Here is a 15,106-nt window from a genome sequence, read left to right on the forward strand (position 1 = left end):
GGAAATTTCAGATAGGTGCATGGAGGTGTTGTGTTCCTTCCGAATCTCTACTTTCTTATTACATTCATCCAATCCTTCTTACTCCTTTCCATGGCAAGCTGTATGTAGGGCATCACCGTTGTTAATGGCTACATCCCATCCTCTCAGTGAAAATGGTCCAAATGCTCTGTCACAGCACGGCTAATAATCTGTCGGTTCTCAATCAGGTTGGAATAGAATCTCGTGATTCTTTTGCATCTGTCACTAACGCCCAGCCTTCAGGAGTTTGAAGCTCATCGCAGTCATTCAATCCCAAAATCCTACTCGAAATACCACAGACAAGGTTAGACTTTTTGGATTCCCATGAATGCCGCCATTAATTCTAACTTATACCATGAAGATTCTGATCAAGGAATCCAAGAGATATGCGCCCGGCCTAAGGTAGAACGGAAGTGGTTGTCAGTCACGCGCGTTCATAGGTGAGAATGATGATGAGTGTCACGGATCATCACATTCGTCAAGTTGAAGTGCAATGAATATCTTAGAACAGGAATAAATCGAATTAGGTAGAAAATAATAGTAATTGCATTAAAACTTGAGGTACAGCAGAGCTCCACACCCTTAATCTATGGTGTGTAGAAATTCCACCGTTGAAAATACATAAGTGAAAGGTCCAGGCATGGCCGAATGGCTAGCCCCCCCACCCCCCCCCAAATATCTAAGAAGTAATCGTCCAAAGATGTCTAATACACTAGTAAAAAGTTCTATTTATACTAAACTAGCTACTAGGGTTTATAGAGGTAAGTAATTTATGCATAAATCCACTTCTGGGGCCCACTTGGTGTGTGCTTGGGCTGAGCTTGATCTATCCACGAGATGAGGCTTCTCTTGGAGTTGAACGCCAAGTTGTAACGTGTTTTGGGCGTTCAACTCTGGTTCGTGACGTGTTTCTGGCGTTTGACTCCAGAATGCAGCATGGAACTGGTGTTGAGCACCAGTTTACGTCGTCAAAATTCCGAATAAAGTATAGACTATTATATATTGCTGGAAAGCTCTGGATGTCTACTTTTCAACGACGTTGAGAGCGCGCCATTTAGAGTTTAGTAGCTCCAGAAAATTCATTTTGAGTGCAGGGAGGTCAGATTCCAACAGCATCAGCAGTCCTTTGTCAGCCTCTTATCAGAGTTTTGCTCAGGTCCCTCAATTTCAGCTAGAAAATACCTGAAATTATAGAAAAACACACAAACTCATAGTAAATTCCAGAAATGTGAATTTAGCATAAAAACTAATGAAAACATCCCTAAAAGTAACTAGATCATACTAAAAACTACCTAAAAACAATGCCAAAAAGCGTATAAATTATCCGCTCATCATGCCCAAAACATGCAGCGTTTGGGCGTTTAACGCCAGAATGGTAGGGAGGAGGTAAAATTCGTTTTTCTTCATAAATTTTCAAATTTTTATGTTTCAATTCATGATTTCTTGCATAAACATGTTTCAAAATATCATCCTTCAATTCCAAAAAAAAATTTTAATCCTAATTTCTAAAAACTCTTCTTCCCTTTCTTCTTCTACTAATAATAAGGATCCTCTTTACTGTGACATAGAGGATTCCTCTTCCTTTTCTTTTTCTCTTCTCTTTTATATGAGCAGGAATAAGGAAAAGGCACTCTTGTTGAAGCTGATCCTGAACCTAAAAGGACTCTGAAGAGGAAACTAAAAGAAGCTAAATTACAACAATCCAGAGGTAACCTTTTTGAAATTTTCGAACAAGAGAAAGAGATGGCAGTCGAACCCAACAACAATAATGCAAGGAGGATGCTTGGTGATTTCACTAAACCAACGTCCAAGTTTGATGGAAGAAGCATCTCAATTCTTGCCATTGGAGCAAACAATTTTGAGCTAAAACCTCAATTAGTTGCTTTGATGCAACATAACTGCAAGTTTCATGGACTTCCATCTGAAGATCCTTATCAGTTTTTAACTGAGTTACCCATTTTTATTTACTCTCTGGCTTTTGTTATTTAGGTGGTATCCCGAGATTGAAGAGATCAAATCCCTCCCGGGAACACACGAAACAAAGATATGAACTACGTAAATAAAAATGGAAAAGAGATGTTTCCAATTCATCCAAATCAGAAGCTTTTTCTATATCCATATGATCTACTTGCAGATTTGTGAGACTGTTAAGACAAATGGAGTAGATCCTGAAATCTACAGGCTCATGCTTTTCCCCTTTTGCTGTAATAGACAGAGCTAGAACATGGTTGGACTCACAACCTAAAGATAGCCTGGACTCCTGGGAAAAGCTGGTCACGGGCTTCTTGGATAAATTCTTTCCTCCTCAAAAGCTGAGCAAGCTTAGAGTGGATGTTCAGACCTTCAAACAAAAAGATGGTGAATCCCTCTATGAAGCTTGGGAAAGATACAAGCAGATGACCAAAAAGTGTCCTTCTGACATGTTTTTAGAATGGACCATATTAGATATATTCTATTATGGTCTATCTGAGTTTTCCAAAATGTCATTGGACCATTCTACAAGTGGATCCATTCACCTAAAGAAAACGCCTACAGAAGCTCAAGAACTTATTGACATGGTTGCAAATAACCAGTTTATATACACTTCTGAGAGGAATTCTGTGAATAATGGGACACCTCAAAGGAAGGGAGTTCTTGAAATTGATGCTCTGAATGCCATATTGGCTTAGAACAAAGTGTTGACTCAACAAGTCAACATGATTTCTCAAAGTCTGAATGGATGGCGAAATGCATCCAACAGTACTAAAGAGGCAGCTTCTGAAGAAGCTTATGATCCTGAGAACCCTGCAATAGCAGAGGTAAATTACATGGGTGAACCTTATGGGAACACCTATAATTCATCATGGAGAAATCATCCAAATTTCTCATGGAAGGATCAACAAAAGCCTCAACAAGGCTTTAATAATGGTGGAAGAAACAGGCTAAGCAATAATAAGCCTTTTCCATCATCTTCTCAGCAACAGACAGAGAATTCTGAGCAGAGCCCCTCTAATTTAGCAAACTTAGTCTCTGATCTGTCAAAGGCCACTTTAAGTTTCATGAGTGAGATAAGATCCTCCATTAGAAATTTGGAGGCACAAGTGGGCCAGCTGAGTAAGAAAGTCATTGAAACTCCTCCCAGTATTCTCCCCAGCAATACAGAAGCGAATCCAAAAGGAGAATGCAAGGCCATTGATGTAATCAATATGGCCGAATGCACAAGGAAGGAGAAGGACGAAAATCCTAGTGAGGAAGACCTCCTGGGACGTCTCTCAAACAAGAAGGAGTTCCCTATAAAGGACCTAAAGGAATCTGAGGCTCATATAAAGACCAAAGAGATTCCACTAAATCTCCTTCTGCCATTCATGAGCTCTGAAGACTATTCTTCCTCAGAAGAGGATGAAGATGTGACTGGAGAGCAAGTTGCTCAATATCTAGGAGCCATCATGAAGCTGAATGCCAAGTTATTTGGTATTGAGACTTGGAAAGGTGAACCTCCCTTGCTCATTAGTGAACTTGATACATGGGTTCAGCAAACTCTACCTCAAAAGAAACAAGATCCTGGGAAATTCTTAATACCCTGTACCATAGGCACCATGACCTTTGAAAAAGCTCTGTGTGACCTAGGGTCAGGCATAAATCTTATGCCACTCTCTGTAATGGAGAAGTTGGGGATCATTGAGGTGCAGCCTGCCTTATTCTCATTACAATTGGTAGACAAGTCAGTAAGACAAGCTTATGGATCAGTAGAGGACGTGTTGGTAAAGGTTAAAGGCCTTTACATTCCTGCTGATTTTATAATCTTAGACACTAGGAAGGAGGAGGATGAATGCATCATCCTTGGAAGACCTTTCCTAGCCACAGCAAAAGCTGTGATAGATGTTAACAGAGGAGAATTAGTCCTTCAATTGAATGGGGACTACCTTGTGTTTAAGGTACACGGCTATCCTTCTGTAACAAGGGAGAGTAAGCATGCAGAGCTTCTCTCAATACAGAGTCAAACAGAGCCCCCACAATCAAACTCTAAGTTTGGTGTTGAACCCCCATATCCAAACTCTAAGTTTGGTGTTGGGAGTCCACAACATTGACCTGATCACCTGTGAGGCTCCATGAGAGCCCACTATCAAGCTATTGACATTAAAAAAGCGCTTGTTGGGAGGCAAACCCAATTTTTATTTATCTAATTTTATTTTATTTAATTGTTATTTTGTGTTTTAGTAGGTTCATGATCATGTGGAGTCACGAAAAAAATATTAAAATTAAAAACAGAATCAAAAACAGCAGAAGAAAAATCACACCCTAGAGGAAGGACTTACTGGCGTTTAAACGCCAGTAAGGAGCATCTGGCTGGCATTCAACGCCAGAACAGAGCATGGATCTGGCGCTGAACGCCAGAAACAAGTAACATCCTGGCGTTTGAACGCCAGGAATATGCCCTGAGGAAAGCTAGCGCTGAACGCCAGTAACAAGCATGGAACTGGCGTTCAACGCCAGAAACTGCTACACAGGGCGTGAACGCCCAGAACGTGCACCACTTCGGCGTTTAAAACGCCAGAATGGTATGCTAAGGCATTTTACATGCCTAATTGGTGCAGGGATGTAAATCCTTGACACCTCAGTATCGGGACCCCACAGGATCATCTCAGGATCTGTGGACCCACAGGATCCCCACCACATATTCCCACCTTACTCCTAATTAATACTATAACACACTTTCCCAAAAAACCATTCACCAATCACCTCAATCTCTCTCCCATTACCCCTTTCACCATCACATCCATCCACTTCCCCATAAACCCCACCTACCTTCAAAATTCAAAATCTTTCCACCAAAACCCACCCTAAAGGCCCAACCTACCCCTCTCACTTCCCTATATAAACCCCTCCATTCTCCTTAATTTTCACACAACACAAACCCTCTCTCCTTCTGGCCGAATACACCTTTCCCCCTCTCCTCTATATTTTCTTCTTCTTCTTCTTCTTTTCTTTCTTTTCTTGCTCAAGGGCGAGCAATATTTTAAGTTTGGTGTGGTAAAAGAATAAGCTTTTTATTTTTCCATTACCATTGATGGCACCTAAGGCCGGAGAATCCTCTAGAAAAGGGAAAGGGAAGACAAAAGCTTCCACCTCCGAGTCATGGGAGATGGAAAGATTCATCTCCAAAGCCCATCAAGACCACTTCTATGATGTTGTGGCCAAGAAGAAGGTGATCCCTGAGGTCCCTTTCAAGCTCAAGAAAAATGAGTATCCGGAGATCCGACATGAGATCCAAAGAAGAGGTCGGGAAGTTTTAACCAACCCCATTCAACAAGTCGGAATCTTAATGGTTCAAGAGTTCTATGCTAATGCATGGATCACTAGGAACCATGATCAAAGTGTGAACCCGAGTCCAAAGAATTATCTTACAATGGTTCAGGGGAAATACTTAGATTTTAGTCTGGAAAATGTGAGGTTGGCATTCAACTTACCCATGATGCAAGGAGATGCACGCCCCTACACTAGAAGGGTCAACTTTAATCAAAGGTAGGACTAAGTCCTTATGGACATATGTGTGGAAGGAGCTCAATGGAAAAGAGACTCCAAAGGCAAGCCGGTTCAACTGAGAAGACTGGACCTCAAGCCTGTTGGTGCGCGAAATTGTGATCACTACAACTTCGCACAACTAACCAGCAAGTGCACTGGGTCGTCCAAGTAATACCTTACGTGAGTAAGGGTCGATCCCACGGAGATTGTTGGTATGAAGCAAGCTATGGTCACCTTGTAAATCTTAGTCAGGCAGACTCAAATGGGTATAGGTGATGAATGAATAAAACATAGAGATAAAGATAGAGAGATACTTATGCATATCATTGGGTAAGAGCTTCAGATAAGCGTATGAAGATGCCTTCCCTTCCGTCTCTCTGCTTTCCTACTGTCTTCATCCAATCCTTCTTACTCCTTTCCATGGCAAGCTTATGCAAGGGTTTCACCGTTGTCAGTGGCTACCTCCATCCTCTCAGTGAAAATGTTCCTATGCTCTGTCACAGCATATGGATAATCAGCTGTCGGTTCTCGGTCAGGCCGGAATAGAATCCAGTGATTCTTTTGCGTCTGTCACTAACGCCCCGCCTGCTAGGAGTTTGAAGCACGTCACAGTCATTCAATCATTGAATCCTACTCAGAATACCACAGACAAGGTTAGACCTTCCGGATTCTCTTGAATGCCGCCATCAGTTCTCGCCTATACCACGAAGACTCTGATCTCACGGAATGGCTGGCTTGTTGTCAGGCGAGCACTCGGTTGTCAGGCGATCAACCATGCATCGTGTATCAGGAATAAGAGATAACACTAGAGCCTCGTATGCTTGTAGAACAAGAGTGGTTGTCAGTCACTTTGTTCATAAGTGAGAATGATGATGAGTGTCACGGATCATCACATTCATCAAGTTGAAGAACAAGTGATATCTTGGACAAAGAACAAGCGGAATTGAATAGAAGAACAATAGTAATTGCATTAATACTCGAGGTACAGCAGAGCTCCACACCTTAATCTATGGTGTGTAGAAACTCCACCGTTGAAAATACATAAGAACAAGGTCTAGGCATGGCCGAATGGCCAGCCTCCCAAATGATCTAAGATAGCATGAAACTCAAAGATAGCTACCAAGATGTCTAATACAATAGTAAAAGGTCCTACTTATAGAAAACTAGTAGCCTAAGGTGTACAAAGATGAGTAAATGACATAAAAATCCACTTCCGGGCCCACTTGGTGTATGCTTGGGCTGAGAAATGAAGCATTTTCGTGTAGAGACTCTTCTTGGAGTTAAACGCCAGCTTTTATGCCAGTTTGGGCGTTTAACTCCCATTTTGGTGCCAGTTCCGGCGTTTAACGCTGGAATTCCTGAGGGTGACTTTGAACGCCGGTTTGGGCCATCAAATCTTGGGAAAAGTATGAACTATCATATATTGCTGGAAAGCCCAGGATGTCTACTTTCCAACGCCTTTGAGAGCGCGCCAATTGGGCTTCTGTAAGTCCAGAAAATCCACTTCGAGTGCAGGGAGGTCAGAATCCAACAGCATCTGCAGTCCTTTTCAGTCTCTGAATCAGATTTTTGCTCAGATCCCTCAATTTCAGCCAGAAAATACCTGAAATCACAGAAAAACACACAAACTCATAGTAAAGTCCAGAAAAGTAAATTTTAACTAAAAACTAATAAAAATATAATAAAAACTAACTCAAAGATACTAAAAACATACTAAAAACAATGCCAAAAAGGGTACAAATTGTCCGCTCATCACAACACCAAACTTTAAATTGTTGCTTGTCCCCAAGCAACTGAAGATCAAATAGGATAAAAAGAAGAGAATATGCAATGAACTCCAAAAACATCTATGAAGATCAGTATTAATTAGATGAGCGGGGCTTTTAGCTTTTTGCCTCTGAACAGTTTTGGCATCTCACTCTATCCTTTGGAACTCAGAATGATTGGCTTCTTTAGGAACTCAGAATCCAGATAGTGTTATTGATTCTCCTAGTTAAGTATGATGATTCTTGAACACAGCTACTTATTGAGTCTTGGCTGTGGCCCAAAGCACTCTGTCTTCCAGTATTACCACCGGATACATACATGCCACAGACACATAATTGGGTGAACCTTTTCAGATTGTGACTCAACTTTGCTAAAGTCCCCAATTAGAGGTGTCCAGGGTTCTTAAGCACACTCTTATTGCCTTGGATCACAACTTTATTTCTTTCTTTTTCTCTTTCTTTTTCGTTTTTTTTTTTCGCCTCTCTTTTTTTTTTATATTCACTGCTTTTTCTTGCTTCAAGAATCATTTTTATGATTTTTCAGATCCTTAGTAACATGTCTCCTTTTTCATCATTCTTTTAAGAGCCAACATTCATGAACCACAAATTCAAAAGACATATGCACTGTTCAAGCATACATTTAGAGAACAAAAGTGTTGCCACCACATCATGATAATTAAACTGTTATAAAATTCAAAATTCATGCAATTCTTATCTTTTTCGATTAAGAACAATGTTTATTCAAGAAAGGTGATGGATTCATAGGACATTCATAACTTTAAGGCATAGACACTAAGATACTAATGATCATAAGACACAAACATGGACAAACATAAAGCACAATTTTCGAAAAACAGAAAATTAAAGAACAAGGAGATTAAAGAACGGGTCCACCTTAGTGATGGCGGCTTGTTCTTCCTCTTGAAGGTCTTATGGAGTGCTTGAGCTCCTCAATGTCTCTTCCTTGTCTTTGTTGCTCCTCTCTCATGATTCTTTGATCTTCTCTAATTTCATGGAGGAGAATGGAGTGTTCTTGGTGCTCCACCCTTAGTTGTCCCATGTTGGAACTCAATTATCCTAGGGAGGTGTTTAGTTGCTCCCAATAGTCTTGTGGAGGAAAGTGCATCCCTTGAGGTATCTCAGGGATCTCATGATGAGAGGGGTCTCTTGTTTGCTCCATCCTTTTCTTAGTGATGGGCTTGTCCTCATCAATGGGGATGTCTCCCTCTATGTCAACTCCAACTGAATAACAGAGGTGACAAATGAGGTGAGGAAAGGCTAACCTTGCTAAGGTAGAGGACTTGTTCGCCACCCTATAGAGTTCTTGGGCTATAACCTCATGAACTTCCACTTCTTCTCCAATCATGATGTTATGAATCATGATGGCCCGGTCTAGAGTAACTTCGGACCGGTTGCTAGTGGGAATGATTGAGCGTTGGATAAACTCCAACCATCCTCTAGCCACGGGTGTGAGGTCATGCCTTTTCAATTGAACCGGCTTCCCTCTTGAATCTCTCTTCCATTGTGCGCCCTCTTCACATATAACTGTGAGGACTTGGTCCAACCTTTGATCAAAGTTGACCCTTCTAGTGTAAGGATGTTCATCCCCTTGCATCATGGGCAAATTGAACGCCAACCTTACACTTTCCGGACTAAAATCCAAGTATTTCCCCCGAACCATAGTAAGATAGTTCTTTGGATCCGGGTTCACACTTTGATCATGGTTCTTGGTGATCCATGCGTTGGCATAGAACTCCTGAACCATCAAGATTCTGACTTGTTGAATGGGGTTGGTAAGGACTTCCCAACCTCTTCTTCGGATCTCATGTCGGATCTCCGGATATTCACCCTTTTTGAGTGAAAAAGGGACCTCGGGGATCACCTTCTTCAAGGCCACAACTTCATAGAAGTGGTCTTGATGCACCCTTGAGATGAATCTATCCATCTCCCATGACTCAGAGGTGGAAGCTTTTGCCTTCCCTTTCCTCTTTCTAGAGGTTTCTCCGGCCTTGGATGCCATAAATGGTTATGGAAAAACAAAAAGCAATGCTTTTACCACACCAAACTTAAAAGGTTTGCTCGTCCTCGAGCAAAAGAAGAAAGAAGAGAGTAGAAGAAGAAGAAATGGGGAAAAAGGGAATGGCTTTGTGTTCGGCCAAAGATGGGGAGAAGTGGTGTTTAGGTTGTGTGAAAATGAAGGGGTGAAGAAGGGTTAATATAGGAGAGGGGGGCACATGGTTCGGTCATGTGTGGGTGGGTTTGGGAGGGAAAGTGGTTTGAATTTGAATGGTGAGGTAGGTGGGGTTTTATGAAGGATGGATGTGAGTGGTGAGGAGAAAGATGGGATTTGATAGGTGAATGGTTTTTGGGGAAGAGGAGTTGAGGTGATTGGTGAATGGGTGAAGAAGAGAGATAGAGTGGTGGGGTTGGTGGGGATCCTGTGGGGTCCACAGATCCTGTGGTGTCAAGGAAAAGTCATCCCTGCACCAAATGGCATTCAAAATCACGTTTTGAGCCATTTCTGGCGTTAAACGCCGGGCTGATGCCCATTCCTGGCGTTTAACGCCAGGTTCTTGCCCTTTTCTGGCGTTTAACGCCAGTCTGGTGCCCCTTTCTGGCGTTAAACGCCCAGAATGGTGCCAGACTGGGCGTTAAACGCCCAACTGCTAGCCTCACTGGCGTTTAAACGCCAGTGGGTTCTTCGTCCAGGGTGTGCTATTTTTCTTCCTGTTTTTCATTCTGTTTTTGTTTTTTTCAATTGATTTTGTGTCTTCTTATGATCATCAACCTACAAAATAACAAAAAATAACAAAAGAAAATAGATAAAACATAACATTGGGTTGCCTCCCAACAAGCGCTTCTTTAATGTTAGTAGCTTGACAGAGGGCTCTCATGGAGCCTCACAGATATTCAGAGCAATGTTGGAACCTCCCAACACCAAACTTAGAGTTTGAATGTGGGAGTTCAACACCAAACTTAGAGTTTGGTTGTGGCCTCCCAACACCAAACTTAGAGTTTGACTGTGGGGGCTCTGCTTGACTCTGATTTGAGAGAAGCTCTTCATGCTTCCTCTCCATGGTGACAGAGGGATATCCTTGAGCCTTAAACACAAAGGATTCTTCATTCACTTGAATGATCAGTTCACCTCCATCAACATCAATCACAGCCTTTGCTGTGGCTAGGAAGGGTCTGCCAAGGATGATAGATTCATCCATGCACTTCCCAGTCTCTAGGACTATGAAATCAGTAGGGATGTAATGGTCCTCAATCTTCACCAGAACATCCTCTACAAGTCCATGAGCTTGTTTTCTTGAGTTGTCTGCCATCTCTAGTGAGATTCTTGCAGCTTGTACCTCAAAGATCCTTAGCTTCTCCATTACAGAGAGAGGCATGAGGTTTACACTTGACCTTAAGTCACACAAAGCCTTCTTGAAGGTCATGGTGCCTATGGTACAAGGTACTGAAATCTTCCCAGGATCTTGTCTCTTTTGAGGTAATTTCTGCCTAGACAAGTCATCCAGTTCTTTGGTGAGCAAAGGAGGTTCATCCTCCCAAGTCTCATTTCCAAATAACTTGTCATTTAGCTTCATGATTGCTCCAAGGTATTTAGCAACTTGCTCTTCAGTGACATACTCATCCTCTTCAGAGGAGGAATACTCATCAGAGCTCATGAAAGGCAGAAGTAAGTCCAATGGAATCTCTATGGTCTCATTTTGAGCCTCAGATTCCCATGGTTCCTCATTAGGGAACTCATTGGAGGTTGGTGCACGGCCATTGAGGTCTTCCTCAGTGGCGTTCACTTCCTCTCCTTCCTCTCCAAATTCGGCCATGTTGATGGCCTTGCACTCTCCTTTTGGATTTTCTTCTGTGTTGCTTGGAAGAGTGCTTGGAGGGAGTTCAGTAACTTTCTTGCTCAGCTGTCCCACTTGTGCCTCCAAATTTCTAATGGAGGACCTTGTTTCAGTCATGAAACTTTGAGTGGTTTTGATTAGATCAGAGACCATGGTTGCTAAGTCAGAGGGGTTCTGCTTAGAATTCTCTGTCTGTTGCTGAGAAGATGATGGAAAAGGCTTGCCATTGCTAAACCTGTTTCTTCCACCATTGTTGTTGTTGAAACCTTGTTGAGGTTTCTCTTGATTCTTCCATGAGAAATTTGGGTGATTTCTCCATGAAGAATTATAGGTGTTTCCATAGGGTTCTCCTAGGTAATTCACCTCTTCCATTGAAGGGTTCTCAGGATCATAAGCTTCTTCTTCAGATGAAGCATCCTTAGTACTGCTTGGTGCATTTTGCATTCCAGACAGACTTTGAGAAATTAAATTGACTTGTTGAGTCAATATCTTATTCTGAGCCAATATGGCATTCAGAGTATCAATCTCAAGAACTCCTTTCTTCTGACTTGTCCCATTGTTCACAGGATTCCTTTCAGAAGTGTACATGAATTGGTTATTTGCAACCATTTCAATGAGTTCTTGAGCCTCTGTAGGTGTCTTCTTCAGATGAAGAGATCCTCCAGCAGAGCTATCCAAAGACATCTTGGATAGTTCAGAGAGACCATCATAGAAAATACATATGATGCTCCATTCAGAAAGCATGTCTGAAGGACATTTTCTGATTAATTGTTTGTATCTTTCCCAAGCTTCATAGAGGGATTCTCCATCCTTCTGTCTGAAGGTTTGGACTTCCACTCTAAGCTTACTCAATTTTTGAGGTGGAAAGAACTTTGCCAAGAAGGCATTGACTAGCTTTTCCCAAGAGTCCAGGCTTTCTTTAGGTTAAGAGTCCAATCATATTCTAGCTCTGTCTCTTACAGCAAAAGGGAATAGCATCAGTCTGTAGACCTCAGGGTCAACCCCATTAGTCTTGACTGTGTCACAGATTTGCAAGAACTCAGCTAAAAACTGATGAGGATCTTCCAATGGAAGTCCATGGAACTTGCAATTCTGTTGCATTAGAGAAACTAATTGAGGCTTAAGCTCAAAGTTGTTTGCTCCAATGGCAGGGATAGAGATGCTTCTCCCATAGAAGTCGGGAGTAGGTGCAGTAAAGTCACCCAGCACCTTCCTTGCATTGTTGGCATTGTTGTTGTTTTCGGCTGCCATATCTTCTTCTCCTTTGAAGAATTTGGTTAGGTCCCCTACAGAGAGTTGTGCCTTAGCTTCTCTTAGCTTTCGCTTCAAGGTCCTCTCAGGTTCAGGGTCAGCTTCAACAAGAATGCCTTTGTCTTTGTTCCTGCTCATATGAAAGAGAAAAGAACAAGAGAATGTGGAATCCTCTATGTCACAGTATAGAGATTCCTTGAGGTGTCAGAGGAAACGAAAAACAGAAGAAAGAGGTAGAAGAATTCGAACTTGATCAGATAGAGTTCGAATTGTGCATTAGAAGGAGTGATACTCCATAAATAGAAGGATGTGAGAAGAGGGGAAGGAAATTTTCGAAAATTAAGTGAAAAAGTTTGAAAATATTTTGAAAAACTTTAATTGATTTTCGAAAATCAAGAGTGAAAGAAAAAATATCAAGTAATTTTTGAAAAGATTTTGAGATTAGAAGTTAAAAAGATATAGTTGAAAACTATTTGAAAAAGATGTGCTCGAAAAGATATGATTGAAAAGATATGATTTGAAAACAATTTTAAAAGATATGATTTGAAAACAATTTTTAAAAGATATGATTTTGAAAAACTTTGAAAACTTTGAAAAAAAATTTGATTTGAAAACAAAATCTTCCCCCTTTTGCCATCCTGGCGTTAAACGCCCAGAATGGTATCCATTCTGGCGTTTAACGCCCAAAATGCTACCTTTTTGGGCGTTAAACGCCCAACCAGGTACCCTGGCTGGCGTTTAAACGCCAGTCTGTCCTTCTTCACTGGGCGTTTTGAACGCCCAGCTTTTTCTGTGTAATTCCTCTGCTGCATGTTCTGAATCTTCAGTTCCCTGTACTATTGACTTGAAAATAGAACCATGATCAAATAAACAAGGCATGCAAGACACCAAACTTAAGATTAGACACTAGACTCAAACAAGAAACATAAAATCTTTTTTTGGTTTTTATGGTTTTGTAATTTTTTTGTGCTTTTTCGAAAAATATATGAAAATAGAAAATGAAGGTTTCAGAATTCTCAATTTGAATTCCAGGAATCATTGCAATGCTAGTCTAAGACTTCGGTCCAGGAATTAGACATGGCTTCACAGCCAGCCAAGCTTTCAAAGAAAGCTTCGGTCCAAAACACTAGACATGGCCAATGGCCAGCCAAGCCTTAGCAGATCATTGCTCCAATGGCAAGATTGATGGAAATCAACAAGCTATTGTGATGATCAGTTGAAACCTCGGTCCAATAAGATTAGACATAGCTTCTCAGCCAGCCAGATTTCAGCAGATCATCATGAAACTCTAGAATTCATTCTTAAGAACTCTGAAGAAAAATACCTAATCTAAGCAACAAGATGAACCGTCAGTTGTCCATACACAAGAACAATCCCCGGCAACGGCGCCAAAAACTTGGTGCGCGAAATTGTGATCACTACAACTTCGCACAACTAACCAGCAAGTGCACTGGGTCGTCCAAGTAATACCTTACGTGAGTAAAGGTTGATCCCACGGAGATTGTTGGTATGAAGCAAGCTATGGTCACCTTGTAAATCTTAGTCAGGCAGACTCAAATGGGTATAGGTGATGAATGAATAAAACATAGAGATAAAGATAGAGATACTTATGCATACCATTGGTAAGAGCTTCAGATAAGCGTATGAAGATGCCTTCCCTTCCGTCTCTCTGCTTTCCTACTGTCTTCATCCAATCCTTCTTACTCCTTTCCATGGCAAGCTTATGCAAGGGTTTCACCGTTGTCAGTGGCTACCTCCCATCCTCTCAGTGAAAATGTTCCTATGCTCTGTCACAGCATATGGCTAATCAGCTGTCGGTTCTCGGTCAGGCCGGAATAGAATCCAGTGATTCTTTTGCGTCTGTCACTAACGCCCCGCCTGCTAGGAGTTTGAAGCACGTCACAGTCATTCAATCATTGAATCCTACTCAGAATACCACAGACAAGGTTAGACCTTCCGGATTCTCTTGAATGCCGCCATCAGTTCTCGCCTATACCACGAAGACTCTGATCTCACGGAATGGCTGGCTCGTTTGTCAGGCGAGCACTCGGTTGTCAGGCGATCAACCATGCATCGTGTATCAGGAATCCAAGAGATAAACACTAGAGCCTCATATGCTTGTAGAACAAGAGTGGCTGTCAGTCACTTTGTTCATAAGTGAGAATGATGATGAGTGTCACGGATCATCACATTCATCAAGTTGAAGAACAAGTGATATCTTGGACAAAGAACAAGCGGAATTGAATAGAAGAACAATAGTAATTGCATTAATACTCGAGGTACAGCAGAGCTCCATCATCCCCACTAGCAACCGATCTGAAGTTACTGTGGATCGGGCCATCATGATTCATAGCATCATGATTGGAGAGGAAGTAGAAGTTTATGAAGTCATCTCCCATGAATTCTACAAAATAGCCGATAAGTCCTCTACTTTGGCAAGGCTAGCTTTTCCTCATCTTATTTGCCATCTATGTTACTCAGCTGGAGTTATCATAGAAGGAGACATACTCATTGAGGAGGACAAGCCCATCACTAAGAAAAGGATGGAGCAAACAAGAGAGCCCACTCATGTAACCCAAGAGAGGCATGAGGAAGCTCTTCACCAAGAAATCCCGGAGATGCCTCAAGGGATGCACTTTCCTCCCAACAACTATTGGGAACAACTCAACACTTCCTTAGAAGATTTGAGTTACAATGTGGATCAATTAAGGGTGGAAC

General features: G+C 41.7%; 2 non-coding genes across 2 annotated transcripts; one reads left to right on the forward strand and one right to left on the reverse strand.

Annotated features, from left to right (window-relative positions):
• Positions 1-2,336: 2,336 nt before the first annotated feature.
• On the reverse strand, positions 2,337-2,440 carry LOC130971215 (small nucleolar RNA R71). The gene has a single exon (XR_009082447.1). It is a non-coding gene; the product is annotated as a small nucleolar RNA R71 (small nucleolar RNA).
• A 9,435-nt stretch (positions 2,441-11,875) lies between these two features.
• On the forward strand, positions 11,876-11,983 carry LOC130971185 (small nucleolar RNA R71). The gene has a single exon (XR_009082419.1). It is a non-coding gene; the product is annotated as a small nucleolar RNA R71 (small nucleolar RNA).
• The last annotated feature ends 3,123 nt before the right edge of the window (positions 11,984-15,106 follow it).

This window comes from Arachis stenosperma, chromosome 3, assembly GCF_014773155.1.
Source record: "Arachis stenosperma cultivar V10309 chromosome 3, arast.V10309.gnm1.PFL2, whole genome shotgun sequence".
Classification (NCBI taxonomy): domain Eukaryota; kingdom Viridiplantae; phylum Streptophyta; class Magnoliopsida; order Fabales; family Fabaceae; genus Arachis; species Arachis stenosperma.